This window comes from Rattus norvegicus, chromosome 10 (genome assembly GCF_021556685.1).
Source record: "Rattus norvegicus strain SHRSP/BbbUtx chromosome 10, alternate assembly SHRSP_T2T, whole genome shotgun sequence".
NCBI classification, from domain to species: domain Eukaryota; kingdom Metazoa; phylum Chordata; class Mammalia; order Rodentia; family Muridae; genus Rattus; species Rattus norvegicus.
The window spans coordinates 99,629,427-99,646,131 of NC_141543.1; positions in this window are offsets into that span (position 1 = coordinate 99,629,427).

Consider the following 16,705-nt stretch of genomic DNA (forward strand, 5'->3'; position numbering starts at 1 on the left):
GGCTGACATTGATAAGGAGATTGAAGATAGGGCTCGATAGTGATCTAGCGTCGGAAGGACTAGTGCTGAGCCTGGAGCTGATCAATGCTCTAGGGAGGAGGGAGAAGCGAGCGGAATAATCTCAATCTTGGCATCGTCCGAAGGAGCAGAACAACAAAGTGAGCGTAGTTTGGCAAGGAGATTCCGTTTTGCTTCGTTTTGGTTTTGTATAAAGGGTGCACCGAGACCCCCGCTGGACTGGCGAGCACGCTTGGCCACCGTGGTTCCCGTCTCTCATCTCTGATATAGGTGGTTGACTGTGGTTCATTCTGTTGGTGGGAGCTCAACTTCACAGCCCTGACACAGTGGGCGAATAAACACACAGGGGGTGAAGAAGGTCCAGAAAACGTGAATCCTTGATGGGCTAACAACCTTTGGTAGAAAAACGTAGACATTAACTAAATAGAATTTAAAAATAAAAACCAAGTAACTATCTTTGAGGAAAAAGATAGATACCACTTTCAATAGGAAGAAACAAACGTCTTTTCTCACAATAGGCTAGATCTTCTTCTCTCTCCCCATCTCCCTTCAAGCCAATCCTTACAGAAACTTCTGCTGCTTTGTGGTCTGCATCTTGAGGGGGGCGCTTGTTTGGGTGGCACTGGAAGGTCTGGGACCCTCAGTGCTAGTAGGAGCCACTTAAAGGGCTCCCTTGGATTTGCTGCCACTGTACCTGCTCAGCCGCCAACCTTCCAAGTGCTACCCTCATGCTTCAGTCCGTGTGGAGAGGCCAGCCATAAGCCCATCCTGATTCCAGAAGGAATGCTCTTTGCTTCCCAAGGTGAACTCTCACTGATCACTCAAGCAAGACCCAACAGGAGTCTGAAGACGTGGGATCCTGTGGTTTAGGGGTGCATGTGGCACAGAACCCTATCCTGGGCCAGCTGGCTCGTCTCTGTTGCCAGCCTCTTGAAGTATCTATGAGTCTCTGAGATGTCCAAGACTCTGAGAGTTGTCTAGCTCATGTTTTGTTTGTAATTATGGAAGCCTGGTACAATCCAGAAACAAGCCAACAAACGAAAATCCTGGCTAGTCATTGGCCTGCAGAGGAACACAGATCCAAATGGCACCCAGAGTACATCTTCCTCGGATCAAAATGGCAGTCGTTAAGAAAACAAATAACCCCAAACGCTGATGAGGATATGAGGAAAGAACTTGTACACACTGCTGGTGGGAATGTAAACCAGTCAGCAAGCACTAGGGAAGCCAGTACGGAGGTTCCTCAAACAACAGACAGGAGATCTTTCCTATGCCCCAGAGGTACCTACCACTCCCGGGTATTTACCCAAAGGACTCCAAGTGAACACATTATGGCAATAAAAAAACAGCCAACAGAGGAAAGGCTTAAGAAAATGTGGGACAGGTACATCCACAAAGCAGGAAATGTGTTAGCCATGAGAAAAGAATAAAATCATGTCATTTTTGAGAAGACGGATGATGCTGAAGATGACCCAATTACACGAATTAAGTCAGTCCCAGAAAGACAAACGCCATATGTTTCCTCTCACTTACGCTTCTTAGATTTTATGCAGGTGCATAAAATCATGTTTGAATGTACAGCATGAAACAAAGTAGAGGTAAAGCTCTGTGAGGGGGGCAGAGAGTTCTAAAGGTTTCGAGAGGAGGAGGGATAAGGGGCTACGGGTATACGCTCAACATATAAACATTCATAAAAATAAGTAAATTATTTAATAAATTAATTTTTAAGAAGTTTAAATCGTAATTGAAGGGGTTGGTGATTCGACTCAGTAGTAGAATGCTTGCCTAGCATGGTGGTTTGAATATGCTTGGACCACGGGAAGTGGCAGTTTTAGGAGGCATGGCCTTGTTGGAGTAGGTGTGGCCTTGTTGGAGTAGGTGTGGCCTTGTTGGAGGAAGTGTGTATGAAGGAAATATTGGCAGGCTTTGAGGACTCCTAGTGCTCAAGTTCTGCCCAGTGCAGAAGAAAGAGCCTCCTCCTGGCTACCTGCAGAAAACAGTCAGTTTCCTCCTGGTTGCCCTCAATCAAGGAGTAAAGCTCTGGACTCCTTCTCGAGCACCAAGTCTATCTGGACGCTGCCATGTTCCCTGCTGTGATGATAATGGACTGAGCCTCTGAACCTGTAAGCCAGCCCCAGTTAAATGTTTGCCTTTATAAGAGTTGCCTTGGTCATGGTGTCTCGTCATAGTAATAAAACCCCAACTAAGACACCTAGCAAGCACAAGACCCTGGGTTCGGTCCCCGATTCTGGAATATTACAAAAACACCCAGAGCCTCTGCTAAGTAGTTGAATCAATTGAGAGTAGCAAGAGTGGCACAGATGGTGTTTGAACTTCTTCCGCAGCAGACTGCACCACATGAAAATGCATCCTGCTGAAGAAGGAGATTTGGCTACTTAAATCTAAACTCCAGGCCCTTTTCATGGCGCTGGAACTGAGTCTGTACCTCAGAACTTCTGACCAGGCCTACAGGTAGCAGGAGGTCCTCAAATAGTAAAACTGAACCAGAAGAAACAATGTGTCCTAAAAGGTCCCTGGTATAACAGAAAGTCCTAAAAGGTCTAGTGCTATAACAGAAGCACTAGAACCTGGTGATTATAAAGGTCAGAAATGTATTTCTCACAGTCTGGAAGGCTGAGGAGTTCAATGCTCACCAGAGTCTGTATCTGGTGAGGACTTCCTCTCCTTTTCAAGATGGCTGCATCGTCACTTGGTGGCCAGGGTAAGTGTTGCAGGAAGACAAAAAGGGACCAAACTTTCTCTTGATCTCTTCTGTAAGAGCACTGATCCTATACTGGAAGTAAGGCCCTCATGGTTTAATTACCCCTCTAGGACCCCAGCTCTCACTACTATTGCGCTGGATACGAGAGTCCAACATGCATTTTCAGCAAACATTGGAACTATACCAGGATGGATCTAGAGTCTGAAGAACCCAAGGCCAACTTGGTTTGAGGCAATGATACTCCTGAGGAATATAAAAGAATTATAACTATCCCCAAAAGCCAACCTATTGCTTATTTAGCAATTTCCTTCTTCTTAACCTGTGTGTGTGTGTGTGTGCGCGCGTGCACGCCATATTGTGCTCATAGAAGTAAGAGAACAGCCTGGAGGTTCTGTCCTTGCCTTCCACTGTGTTCAAGACAGGGTCTCTTGTTATTCTGCTCTGTATACACCAGACTCTAGTCCATGAGCCTCTTGGATTTCTCTTGTCTCTGCTCTGTAGCAGATATGTGATTACAGATGCATTCCTGCATCTAGCTTTATGTGGGTCTAGACTCAGGTCCTGACACTTACATGGCAAATGCCCTTTGAGCCATTTCCCATCTTTTTCTTGTTACCTTTACTTTTTCCCTCCCTGCTACTCCTCCCATTTTATTCATTCATTCATTCATTTCATTTAATGTATGCAGGTACACTGTAGCTGTCTTCAGATGCACCAGAAGAGGGCATGAACCCCATTACAGAAGATGGTTGTGAGCCACCATGTGGTTGCTGGGAATTGAACTCAGGACCTCTGGAAGAGCAGTCAGTCCTCTTAACCACTGAGCCATCTCTCTAGCCACCTCCCTTCTTTTTTTCTTCATCAAAACTATTTTTTCTACTTTATAAATCAACAGTCTTCCTTTTTAAAGTTTCCAGATACAGTAAAATCTCAAAGTAAACAAAGAACTAATCTTGACTTTATAACGCTGAATAATAACTGTTCTTCTTTATTTACTATAAGTAAATGAGATCATCTTTATAAGATAGAACGCAAGAACCCTTCCAATTATTTGTGGTTAATTTCCCCTGGATTTAGTTACCTATAATAACTAAAATTATTAGATGCAAACTGCTCAAAGCAAACAACTTCCAGTTGTAAACTGCTGGCATTCTAAAGTTGCATGGTGACGTCGAATGACAGTATATGTCTTGCCTTTTTCTGCCCAGGATCTGAGCGTCCCCTTGTCCAGTGTCTATATCAGCTGCTCTTTAGTCCCTGAGGACCTGTCTTGGTTGTCACACTAAGTGTCCCACTGTCACTGTTCTGTTCAAGTCACCTATTCACTTAACAGTGTGCAAGGAGAGTGACTTTCGCCAGTTTAGTTAACCGAGCATTGATTGGGGTGTGGTAGCTCACCCTACAGTCCCAGCATCGAGGACGGTGAAGCAGGTAGGTTGCTGTGAGTCTGAGGCCTGCCTGGGCTTGACTGAGATCCTGTTTCAAGAAAGGGAAAAAAAACTGTAATTCTATCTCTGTTCTAGCTGTTCCTTCTATAGATTTTCCTGGAAATACTGCACACACTGTGGAGCACTCTATATACAGTGACTTTCACAGTCACCATAATCTCATACCCATTAAAGCCATGACAGATCCAAGAGCCATTGATGTTTATCCTTACAGGACGTAGCAGGAGACCTTCGGTCTCTTTTAAGTTAACCTCTATTGTTTGCTTTAATCAAAAAGCGATACAATCTTAAAATGTTTAACAACGTTGTTACCTTTTTACTAGCGTTTGCTGTCTCTTTCCAGTCTGGTTGCTTTTGTTACTTCTGCCTCTTTTCACTGAGCTTCTAGATGCCCCTCTTTCTGTTTCTCATTGCCCTCATTCATCTAGACTTAGGCTTCAAACCTGCATAATCCAGCTTATTATGGCCAGAGAGAATCCTCGGGATAGACACATGCTTAGCCAGCTCAGCGCTGATAATTCAGAGCTTTCTAGGAGTTCATGGAAGTTGGCAGTGAGGAGTCAGATACACTAAAGTATAAACTGCTTCTTACCGGTACAGAGAGTATCAACAAATGGCCCGGTTATCCTGTGTCCCTCTGTTTGATGTGAAAATAATAATAACAAATTCTATCCTTCAAGGCTGGGGAAATGCCTCAGTCAGGACGGCATCTGCCTTGCAAGCATGATGATTTGAATTTAGTCCCCAGAACTCATATTTAAAAAAAATTATGGACATACTGTATGCTTCTAATTCCAGTGCTGGACCATGGGGACAGGTGGATACCAACATCTTATTGGCTACCCAGTTGCACTGGCTGGTTTCTGTGTGACAACTTGACACAAGCTAGAGTCATTAGAGAGAAAGGAGCCTCAGTTGAGGAAATGTCTCCCTGAGACCCAGCTGTAAAGCATTTTCTCAATCAGTGATGAATGGGGAGGGCCCAGCCCATTGTAGATGGTGCCGTCCCCGGGCTGGTTGTCCTGGGTTCTATAAGAAAGCAAACTGAGCAAGCCAGGGGAAGCGAGCCAGTAAGTACTACCTCACCACCACCCGGTTCTCACGGCCTCTGCATCAGCTTCTGGCTCCAGATCCCATCCTTGCTTTTTCTGCTCTGACTTTCTTCAGTCTGATCTGGAAGTGTATTCCAAATAAACCCTTTCCTCCCCGACTTGCTTTTTGGTCATGATGTTTTACCACAGCAATAGAAACCCTGACTAGAACACCAATCTAACCTAATGGGCACATCTAAGGCTAATGAGAGATCCTGTCTTAAAAAACTAGGATACGCTACATGCAGAATGACATCTGAAGTTGTTCTCTGGCTTCCAGAGGCACATACAAGTGCATGCATGCATAATATATGTGCAAGAACACACACGCACATACACATACACACACATGTATACATACACACACATACACATACACACATACACATACACACACATACACATACACACACATACACACACATACACATACCCACACATACACATACACACACATACACACACATACTCATACACACACATACACATATACATACACACACATGTATACATACACACACATACACATACACACATACACATATACACACACACATACACATACACACACATACACACACATACACACACATACACATACACACATACACATACACACACATACACACACATACACACACATACACATACACACATACACATACACACACACATACACACACATACACATACACACACATACACATATACACACACACACACATACACACACACACATACACACACACATACACACACATACACACACATACACACACATACACACACATACACACACATACACACACATACACACACACATACACACACACATACACACACATACACATACACACACATACACATATACATACACACACATACACACACATACACACATACACATACACACACACATACACACACATACACATACACACATATACACATATACATACACACACATACACACACACACACACACACACACACACACCACGTCAGATTGCTTGAGCTTACACCAAAGTCTCTGATACAGTAGGACTAGGTTGGTGCCTGTGAATTTGCATTTCTAGGCAACCCTGATTTTGTCCCCGATGCTCACTTTGGGGTGGTGGGACTTCTGAGAACAGGACACAGGATAAGTTACCACACAAATCTCTGCTCATCCACTCAGAATTGTGCTACTTTGTGGACAACCATAGCTTCCTTCTCGGAGACATGCATAAAACATTTTTTTTATTTTTCTTTCTTTCTTGAGACAGAGTCTCACTGTTATAGCCCTGACTGGTCTGGAATGCTCTAGACCAGGCTGGACTTGAACTCAAGAGATTTCCCTGCCTCTGCCTCCCCAGGGCTGGGACTGAAAGTGTGTGTCACCATACCCTGCTACTTTTGTTGTAATAAATATTATATGAGGTGACAAGCGAAGACAGCCTAGCACTTAGTAGGTCTTCATGAAGCTTAGTTTACTGCTTTGCGGAAGGGCCTGAGTGAAGCGCATCTCCTCTTTGAGGCTCTATAAGACATCTGTCACTTTCTCAGGAATAGTATAAATATACTCTGTAGCTAGTGACTATTGATCCAGGTACTTCATTAACTTCTTACCTGTATACCGTTTAAGAAAATGATATGTTGATTAAAAATTACCCTCCTCAACTGGCAACTAAAAGGAGGTCTTACAAGTGAAAATATATATTGAGTATATATAGTGAACTTGTGTGTGTGTATGTGTGTGTGTGTGTGTGTGTGTGTGTGTGTGTGTGTGTGTGTGGTGTCTGTCTGTCTGTCTGTTCGTCCCTGGGTCCTTTCTCCATTAGTGATAGGTAGGATGTGGGTATCTATCTGTACTCACACCTTAAAGTCCATTCATGAGTTGCAAAGCAGGGATAACTCTAATTGTATCTCTTCTTGTTCTAATGGCACACTCTCCAGGGAGGGGGAAATCAACCATCTTTCTGCTGTGAAATTGGTTTGCTGGTTTCCTGCCAAATGGAAGCCTTGCCACAGTAAATACATCGACTTTAATTATTCATTTCTATTTGCTTGAAGAAATATCCTTACGTGACACACATATGTTCATGCATTTCCTCGTTGCAGCAACATGAATTAAATAAGCCGCTTTCGCACGTAGACCAACTCCAAGGGGTTGTTCGCGCTAACTTGTGTTCTCTATACTTTTCCCGCTCAGCTGAGGAAAAGGTAGTGCCTGGTAACAGGGAAGACGTCTGGAGCAAGACAGGAGGTGGATCTTTTCAGTGCTCCTTCAAGTAAATGAGAGAAACAGCACCACCAGGCATTAGAGTTCAAGTCCTTAGCCAGCTTCACGGACTGACTCTCTCGTAACCCAGAGGTTGTCTCTTCCTTCATTAGTTAAGGCGCCACAGTATACATATCAGGGGCTGTTCTGCCATCTGGTGTTCACGGAGGGAAACACACCCAAGCCATCACACGATAACTGCCCTGTATTTTTCTTATGTTAGTGGTAAGTGTAAAGTGGTCAGAGGCTCAGCTAAGGACAATCCCAGAATCTCTGCCAAATTCCAAGAGAAGGCAACGTGAGGTTATACACCAAAGTGAAAAATGTACGCACTGTTGGCTGTGATTCTGATTACGTGAATCAGTCTCCTGTATGTTTTTATGCAGGCATGTGTAGTTGGGTGGGGCTCAGAGGACAACCTCAGGTGTCATTCCTCAGGCACCATCTACCTCATTCTTTTTTTTGAAGACATGTCTCTCTGTGTCTTAGAACTACTAGGCTAGAGTGATTGACCAGGAAGCCTCAGGAATCCTGTCTCTGCCTCCCAGTGGTGGGATCAACTGTGTACCACCAAGCCTACCTTTTTTTTTTCTTTTTAATGAATGTGAGTTATAAAGATGAATCTCAGTTCCTCACATCATATAGCACACATTTTACTGACAGGGCCAACTCTCCAGCCCAAAACGTTGCAGACCGTGACTGACTTTCTGTTCACTGGAACTCTTCCTCCAAGTATCCAGAGGCTGAGACAACGCACCGCCTCTGTCTTGCAAGAACACTTGGCTTCTAGGATCATCGCTTGTAATTCCTGCATGATGAGTTTTGTAAATTCCAAGCCCATTGTGACTTGAAAGCTAGCAACACAGCCGCCATTTTGAAACCTCAGAACACATCACGAAGACTGCTTGAATCTGTGTTTGCCCAAATCTCAAAACTGATCGGCCTCCTAATGATTTGATTTTCATTGTCCTTGATGTGGATGATGTTATCAGTAACCAGCACCATGTGGCCAACATTTAAAATATGGAGATTTCACAATTTTTCTTTTCTCCTTTTGATTATTGCTCCTGAGAGGGGCTGTTAGGAAGGGATACGGAGAATGAAAGGGGCCGGCCCAGCCAATTGCCTTGCCTGGCATCATCAGAGACACACGAACACCAGCCCATCGGCACTCTGACCCGATATAAATGGTTACGTGACCAATGGTTAATGATATCCTTTACGCATGGAAAGGTCTCATGTCAGCAGTATCTTTGCATACATGCCAGCAGGTGCCGTCCATATCTGGGCAGGGACCTCCCTCATGCTGAGACCCCTTCAGTCTTGAAAGGGAGTCCTATTTTCCAACCGTAAAGAGCTGCCTAGAATCAAAAGATGGAAAGAAACTTGACACGTCTGAGGGCACGATGAAGGGGTGGGAGGAACAACCACCCCCTTAATGAGACCACACTGTGCAGTCATCTGTGCTGACTTAAGACTCGGAAAGTCCAATTCTCTCCTCCTCCTATCCCCCACCGCAGGAGCCTCTCCGATTCCAGGCATGCCTGCCTGCTCTCGCCTTCCCTGATTCTAATATTGTTCCATTCCCTTCTATGTCTATCTTAGTTAGGGTTTTACTGCTAACAGGGTTTAACAGACACCATGACCAAGGCAACTCTTATCAAGGACAACATTTAAATGGGGCTGGCTACAGGTTCAGAGGTACAGTCCATGATCATGGAGGTAGGAACATGGCAGCATCCAGGCAGGCTTAGCAGGAGGAGCTGAGAGTCCTACATCTCATTCCAAAGGCAAACGGGAGAAGACTGGCTTCCAGGGAGCTAGGATGAGGGTCTTAAAGCCCACTCCCACAGTGACACACTTCCTTCAACAAGGCCATACCTACTCCAACAAGTCTACGTCTCCTAATAGTGCCACTCCCTGGGCCAAGCATATACAAACCATCACAGTGATTTAAAAAATCATTTATCCATGAGACCAAGAATCTGTAAAGGGGACTCTCTGCCCTCTAGTGACACTCTTGTCAGTCTTAAACATATTGTTAAGGTTCAAATAATATAAAACAAGGGTGTGAGATTTTTATGCTTGTCAAAAAAAAAAAAAGAGAGAGAGAGAAACGTTATAAAAGCATCTCATGTTATCATCTCCGTGTGGAAGAAAGGAGAGTGTGGGATAGAGGAATTTCACCTTCCCTCGCTCACCCAGTGTGTGGAGCTCTTCTCTCTGCCTGCCCAGCCGAAGATGAGTCCTAAATATTGAACTATTTTGACTTGCTTAAAAAAAATCTGAGTTTGAAGAGATTAGAGCAGTTTACTGTGTGGTAATCCTGATCTTTTAACTCAGGCTTAGAACACAGAGATAGCCGGGGCCTTGAGGGACACGACCATGGAATTAGCATTGGTCATGTAGGGAAGGAAAAAAGAATTTTCTCTCTACCCTTTATCCATCCTAATTGGAGCTTTCTGGGTAGATCGACAAGGAAATGCGGAAGTGGATTAACATGTACATCTCATGAAGGCATGAAGGAAACTCAAAGAGGTTCATCTCTCTCCAGTGAATGAATCTCAAAAGGAAAGGGTAAAGCTCCCGGCTTAAGCACCCTTCCTCTTCTGAGACAAAGAATGGAGAATGTGGGAGAGAGGTGTGGGAGAGACAGATGTGTAAGACGGCCCCTATGAATCAAATGTCAGGGTTGCAAGGAAGACTTAGACCATGCCCGCTTCAGTGTCCGGTGTCTCTAGTGATGTAGGCACCCCTTCCTGGTACAGAAGAGAAGACACTAGAAAACAGACAGACCTTTATATTGTATATAAAAATCTCCTTAGTAAAGGTGATGCTGTGTCATAGTTTCCTAAAGTAACTACTTTACAATAATCCACTCTGGCTTGAATTCTTCCCTATAGTACTATTTGGGGTCCACTGTGTCTTGAATGTCTTCTCTGGGCTCACATGTTTGAACAGCTGGCGGGCCCCTGATGGTGATCTTTGGGAAAGTTCCAGAACCTTTTAGAAGGTGGACTCTTACAGTGGAAGGTTACTAGGGACCGGGCTTGAGGTTATTTAGCCCCCTCCCACCTCCTGCTCACAGCTTCATGACTGCAGATATGTGACCAGCTGCATCCTGTTCCAACACATGATCAAAAAGTGGAAGAGTTAAGATATCCATATTCAAGGATGGCCCCAAAGATACAGGCTCTTGCTCTGTAAACCTAGTGACCTGAGTTTCATCCCCAGATCTCCTAAGATTCATCTCCTGACATCGACATGTAAGCAGTGTGGCCACATTTCTACGCGCACTGATCATAATATATATTTTTAATTTAACAAGTTTCCATATCCAACGGCTGAAGCTGATTCTCACCGTCTCTCAGTGACAGAGAACAAGGCAAAGCTCTTTCCTTTCATCTTTTGTTCCTTTGGGCTGTCTAGTGACAAGTACCAGTTCCCCAGGCCTCATTAGAGCTGTTTGAGTGTGTGATCCGGGTAGGCATTTCAGGTATTTTTGTGTAAGACATCTGAGGTGTTTATATTAATAAGACTGTTAATGGGGGATACATTTGAGCAAGCACTGACTATGAGCCAGTTCCCTGAGGACTCGATATGCTTTCTGGTGAAAGGGAGCTTCAGAAATTAATGGTGCCTTATGTGGCAGCACACACCTTTAACCCCAGCACTCAGGAGGCAGAGACAGATGGGTCTCTGAGTTCAAGGCAATCAGAGTCTGCATGGTGGGCTCCAGGCCAGCCAGGGTTAGAGTAGTGAGACCCTGCCCCAAATTTTTTCTTTATTCTTGAGCATTTCACACACATATACAACAAAACATGATTGTAGTTACCGTCCCCTCTCCCCAACATCCTCCACTGTCAATGACAATTCTCTGGTTGGCTGATCAGAACTACAGTAATGTGAAAAGGTTAGAATTTTGCCAATTATCTTATCTGGGGTGGCTTAACCACCTGAACAGCTTTGCCTACCTCTGTGCCTAACATCCTGTGTCTAATAGATTTAAAAAAAACCCTTTGAAATCTATTAACTTAACAGACCACTAGCTTCCACCAAACCCCAGACTAAGAATGTCATAAAAACAATCCAAAGGCTAGAAAACAGCTTCCCCCAACTTGTAAGCACCTCTCTGATGTACCCACAACCCACAACGTGTTTGAAGCATGCCTTTGCTTCTGGCTTCAAATTCTGTAAAACTGTAGAAAAAAATTATGAACATGAAGTTTGAGGCAACCTAAATCTATGTCCCCAGACCATGGTCACTTAAAATGGCTCCAGAATAAACTATTCTTATTCCTTTTAAGGTAAGAGCTATTTTTGTTTGTTTCTTTCGAGTTGAGTTGACACCATATTGCCCCAATGACATGTCCCATTTCCAAATTTATATCTTTGTTGCTGTTTTCTTCTTATAACTTACTAAGGGAAATTTCCTGTGGAAATTTCCACAGGAGCATGGGAAGCTCACCAGTGCCACACCCTTAAAGATTCTTCTTTTCCCAGTAAATAACTTTTGCCAATAAATAACTCTTCAGAAATGGGTGGGGCCTGAAAAGCACCCCTCCCTTTTTATGTTGGAATTGCAGGATTGGTTGGCTGCAAGTCTTATGCCAGTAACCGAAGGTGCTGTGAACTTGTGATTACACTAACCATGCTGTCCGACAAGACTTTTCCTGGGGAAAAGCAACACATGTGTTTACTTATCCGAGATAGGGATCCCATGAGAGGCCAAAGTATGGATGCCGCCAAACTCTAACTTAGTGAACCAGTGAGGGGGTCACACACAGGAATGTACGTGTAGGGTTATTTATAGTTACAGAAATATCTCGAAAAGAGCTTACAATGCTGGAAAACTGGTTAACACTGCACAGCCTGCAGGCAGCTCAAGGGGTTGGAGTGTCCCTTCCAGGTGGCTCAGCTCCTCTTTGTTTGGCCCGTCTCTGCTTCCTCCAGGCTGCTAGGCTTGTTTGAGAGTCTTTGCAGCTTCTCTTGCCTGAAAAGGTCTTTCCTCAATAGTGTTTTTATATATTCTTGTGGAAGGAGGGGCCTAGTGAATCTTGTCAGTTTCAGGGACTTCCTGCGCTACTTTGAGTAGTTTTCTTTCTATCTTAATGAGCCTCCCTAGAGGATGAAGAGCTTCCATATAGAAGAAAACTGCTATACAACACAACATCATGTCCAGAAGAAGTATCGCCTCCCATTCTCTGGAGAAGTTTCCTTCTGCCTCTCTTCCTAAAATCCCTAAGCTTTGGTATGGAGGGGAATTGATATAGATATCCTATTTCCAGCTGAGGGCTCAAGATCTCATTCTCAACATTGACAAATTATATATCTCTCCATCGACTTTCGTCCACTGTAGAAAGATGCTTCTCTGATCAAGGTTGAGGGCACCTCGGGTCTATGGATACAAAGATAAAATCTATAGGAAAGGAAGAAGCAAAACCAACCCTTTTTGCAGATGATCTTGTGGTGGAAATTCCCCAGCTGTCACACGCTAAGACCAAGAAAGTTCCCCAGTGCTGTGAGTACTTTGGAAAGCAGACTAACCGAAAATCATAAGCTTACTTGGAACTTAATAAGATTTTCTTGGATTTGTGTGTGTGTGTGTGTGTGTGTGTGTGTGTGTGTGTGTGTGTGTGTGTGTTTCCATTGTGAACTTTGCAGCTGACTGTGTCATGCCAGTATCAGGTTGGATGCTCTTGCTAAAGAGTGGAGTAGGGGTTGGCGATTTGGCTCAGTGGTAGAGCGCTTGCCTAGCAAGTGCAAGGCCCTGGGTTCGGTCCCCAGCTCCGAAAAAAAAGAAAAGAAAAAAAAGGAGTGGAGTAGAAGATGACTTTACTTAGCGATGAATTTACTTAGTGACACGCTACAGTCTGTCTTATGATTTCCTTCTCTCCCTGCATTATCGTGTTCCTCTAATGAGTCCAGAACTCTGCTGTTGATCTTTTTTTCCAAAATATTTTATTTTCAAAATACAAACTTCACCTTGTACCCACCGCTTACTGACGTCAAGATGAGTACAAATTCATTCCCAAGAGCCTTTGATCTAGTTCCCCCCCCCCCCAGTCACACTCTCTCCTGTTTGTCACCTGAACTCTTCTGCACTAGTGACACCCAGCTGTTTGCAGCTGTTGGGGTGCCCCATGCTGTTTTCTGCTCCTTTGCTTTGGCATGGCAGAGGTACCTCCATTTTTATCATTAGATCCTTTCTTGTGAGGAAACACAAGTACCTTGCCTCGCCTTTGTTACTTCATCTACAACCTTGGCTCTCAGACTTAATAAACCACATTTTTTATAGTCATCGTGTCTTTTTTATTTTTATTATTTTTTTTTTTAATTTCAACAAGTCCAGTAAAGTATCAACCATAAAGTACAGCTCAGTAGCAGCTTAGGTAAGTGAAATTCAGGAAGTAATTAACAGGGAATCAGGGACTGAATTCCACAGAAAGGAGGGGTAGAAAGGAGCCTCCCTTTGGCAACAGAGGGATGTATATGATGAACTTGAGGACTTGTACACAGCATAGGTAAACACTGGCATGCTGGGACTGTAGGTCTTGACCCTCACAGAAAATGGGTTCTGTTTTTTAAAATCAGAAGCTATCTCAACTGTCCTAGACTAAGACCCCAGGCCTTGATGCTTTTTAAAAGCACTGAGAGACTAATGTACAACACAGGTTAAGAATGGTTGCCCTAGATACACAGAGATGGTTTAACACAGATATATTATATTTTTCCAAGGAAATGTATTTATGAATAGAGGATCCCAGTAAACACATGAAGCTGTTTCTGTCACGTGTGTGTGTTCATATGTGTGCAGGTGCTTATGTGCATGTGTGTTTGGAGGCCACTAGTGTTGTTTCTTGAACTCCCCAACCTTGTTTTTGACAGAAAGTCTGTTACTGACCCAGATCATACTGATGAGGCCAGGCCCCAGAGATTCTCTTGTCTCCAAATCAGCACCGCCATGATTACAAACCCTATCATCGCATGGGGATTTTTCCATGTATTTATGCCCACGAAGCCCTAGAACATGCTGCCTTATCCCTCTGCAAATTGCCTGCATAGCCACTGGTAGCTTTATTATACTAGGAGCAAAGGTACTCAGGTTTTTCCATTGAGGCCAGACATCATCAATGTGAAGAGACAGCAGTGAGAATAGTTTTGTTTTAAACTCTAAACTATGGCTAACTATGTAGTGATATGGTCAAAGTCTCTGCTTGTGAAGTAAATAAAGTTTTGAACACGTTAAGCAATTGGTTCAATGAGACTTTGGACTCTTGAGTCCAGGGCTTTATCGCTTGATGTACAAACGAGGACAGGCAAAGATATAAAGTTTCAGAGTTCCAAACACAATGTTTCCTGTAAAAACTAATGCTGCTATGTGTTCTTCAACAGAAATATATCTGTATATCTATGTAGGCCTACTTATGACTGGTTAAATGTAACATGAAAGATATAACACTAAGTCCAAAGGTTCAGCAGGTACAGACATTTGTTGAACAGGACGGGGGACCCAAGTTTGACCCCCAGAGCTTCTGTAAAGAGAGAAAAAGAAACTGACTTGTCAAGTTCGCCTCTGGTCTCCACATATGCGCCATGACACATGCATGCCCTTCCCTCCATCTCACATATGCACATACGTGCATGTGTGCATGTGCACGTGTGTGTGTGTGCGCGCACACACACACACACACACACACACACACACACACAAGAATAATAAATAAAATTAAGAATTTCCAGGTCTGGTGGCTCGTGCCTTTAATTCCAGCACCCAGGAGGTAGAGACAGTTAGACCTCTATGAGTTTGAGGCCAGCCTGATCTACATACTGAAATCTAGGACAGCCCAGGCTACATATTGAGACCCTGCCTCAAGTAAAACAATAGCAATTCAACAATTCAACACAAACAATTGTAAATCCCAACAATTCAAAACAAACTCCCCATTTCCCAAAGTAACTCAAGGATTTTTTTTTCTTTGTTTGTTTGTTTGGTTTTTGTTTGTTTTTGCTTTTTTTTTCCTGAATGGTTTTTTCCATTTGCCTTGCCAAATTAGACTTTGATGTTAAATCCCAACATGCCTTTAAAATGTTATTTAACATTTATTACCAGCCAGTTGATCAGCTAGCCTGGGCTAATGTTTGGAGTGTAAGCTAAAGTATATGGAGAGGAAGATGAACAATAGATGAATAGTTGTGTGTGTGTGTGTGTGTGTGTGTGTGTGTGTGTGTGTGTGTGAGAGAGAGAGAGAGAGAGAGAGAGAGAGAGAGAACACTGAGGCCATGCCTGTGCCATGTTGTATACCACATATATGTATACCACATATATATACCACATATGGATGCCAGAGGAGAACTAGGCAAGTCAGTTTCTCTTCTGAAGTTACACAGAACAATGCATCCCAAACTGGATAATAGAAAGCACTGAATGGTACCACCCCATACCTCTCCCCTCAAAGGCTTTTTCATCAGCCCACTAGTGTTTTTGGAAGAGCTCTGGGAACAGTTTGTAGCTCTCAGTCATATATTCAAGCTGTAAAGCGCTCAGGACTAAGAATCTTCATCATTTATTAATCGCCCAGTCAATCTCAGTGTTTAATTGTAGAAAGAGAGGATTATTTTTACCAGCCAGGAAATAAAAATAACCACAAACACACATGACACCCTGCCAGTCTGAGATTGGTCTAATTGTTTCTTCATTTCTCGATTTCTGTTATTTCATGTTGATGAGAACTGGAGGTAGGAACTGCCTAGGAGGTTTAGGATCCTGAAGAAAAGTGACCAGTTTTTTGTTTGTTTGTTTGTTTGTTTAGTTGGTTTTGTTTTTTTCTTATCCAAAAGCTGGTAATGCCCTTGGGACTTTCAGGAGCTGGACGCCAGAGATGCCTAAAGTGTTTAAGCCCAAATGTCTCTGGTTCCACTCGAGACCAATGTAGGAGAGACACCAGAAGTTGGGTCTGGTTTTTGTGTATCTCTATTCCCTCTAACAAGAGCCTCTTTCCTGTGAGTGGGGCTGGAAGACTACTGGTGTGGGAACTGGGCCAACCAGTTCACCCTCTGTTTCCCTTCCTCCAGCCAGGAAAGTCTTACTAACGCCAAGGCCATGAGGCTCAGCGGCACCATATTTCTTGGGACCCCCTGTGCTATAGAAGTTCTCTGTTCTCTC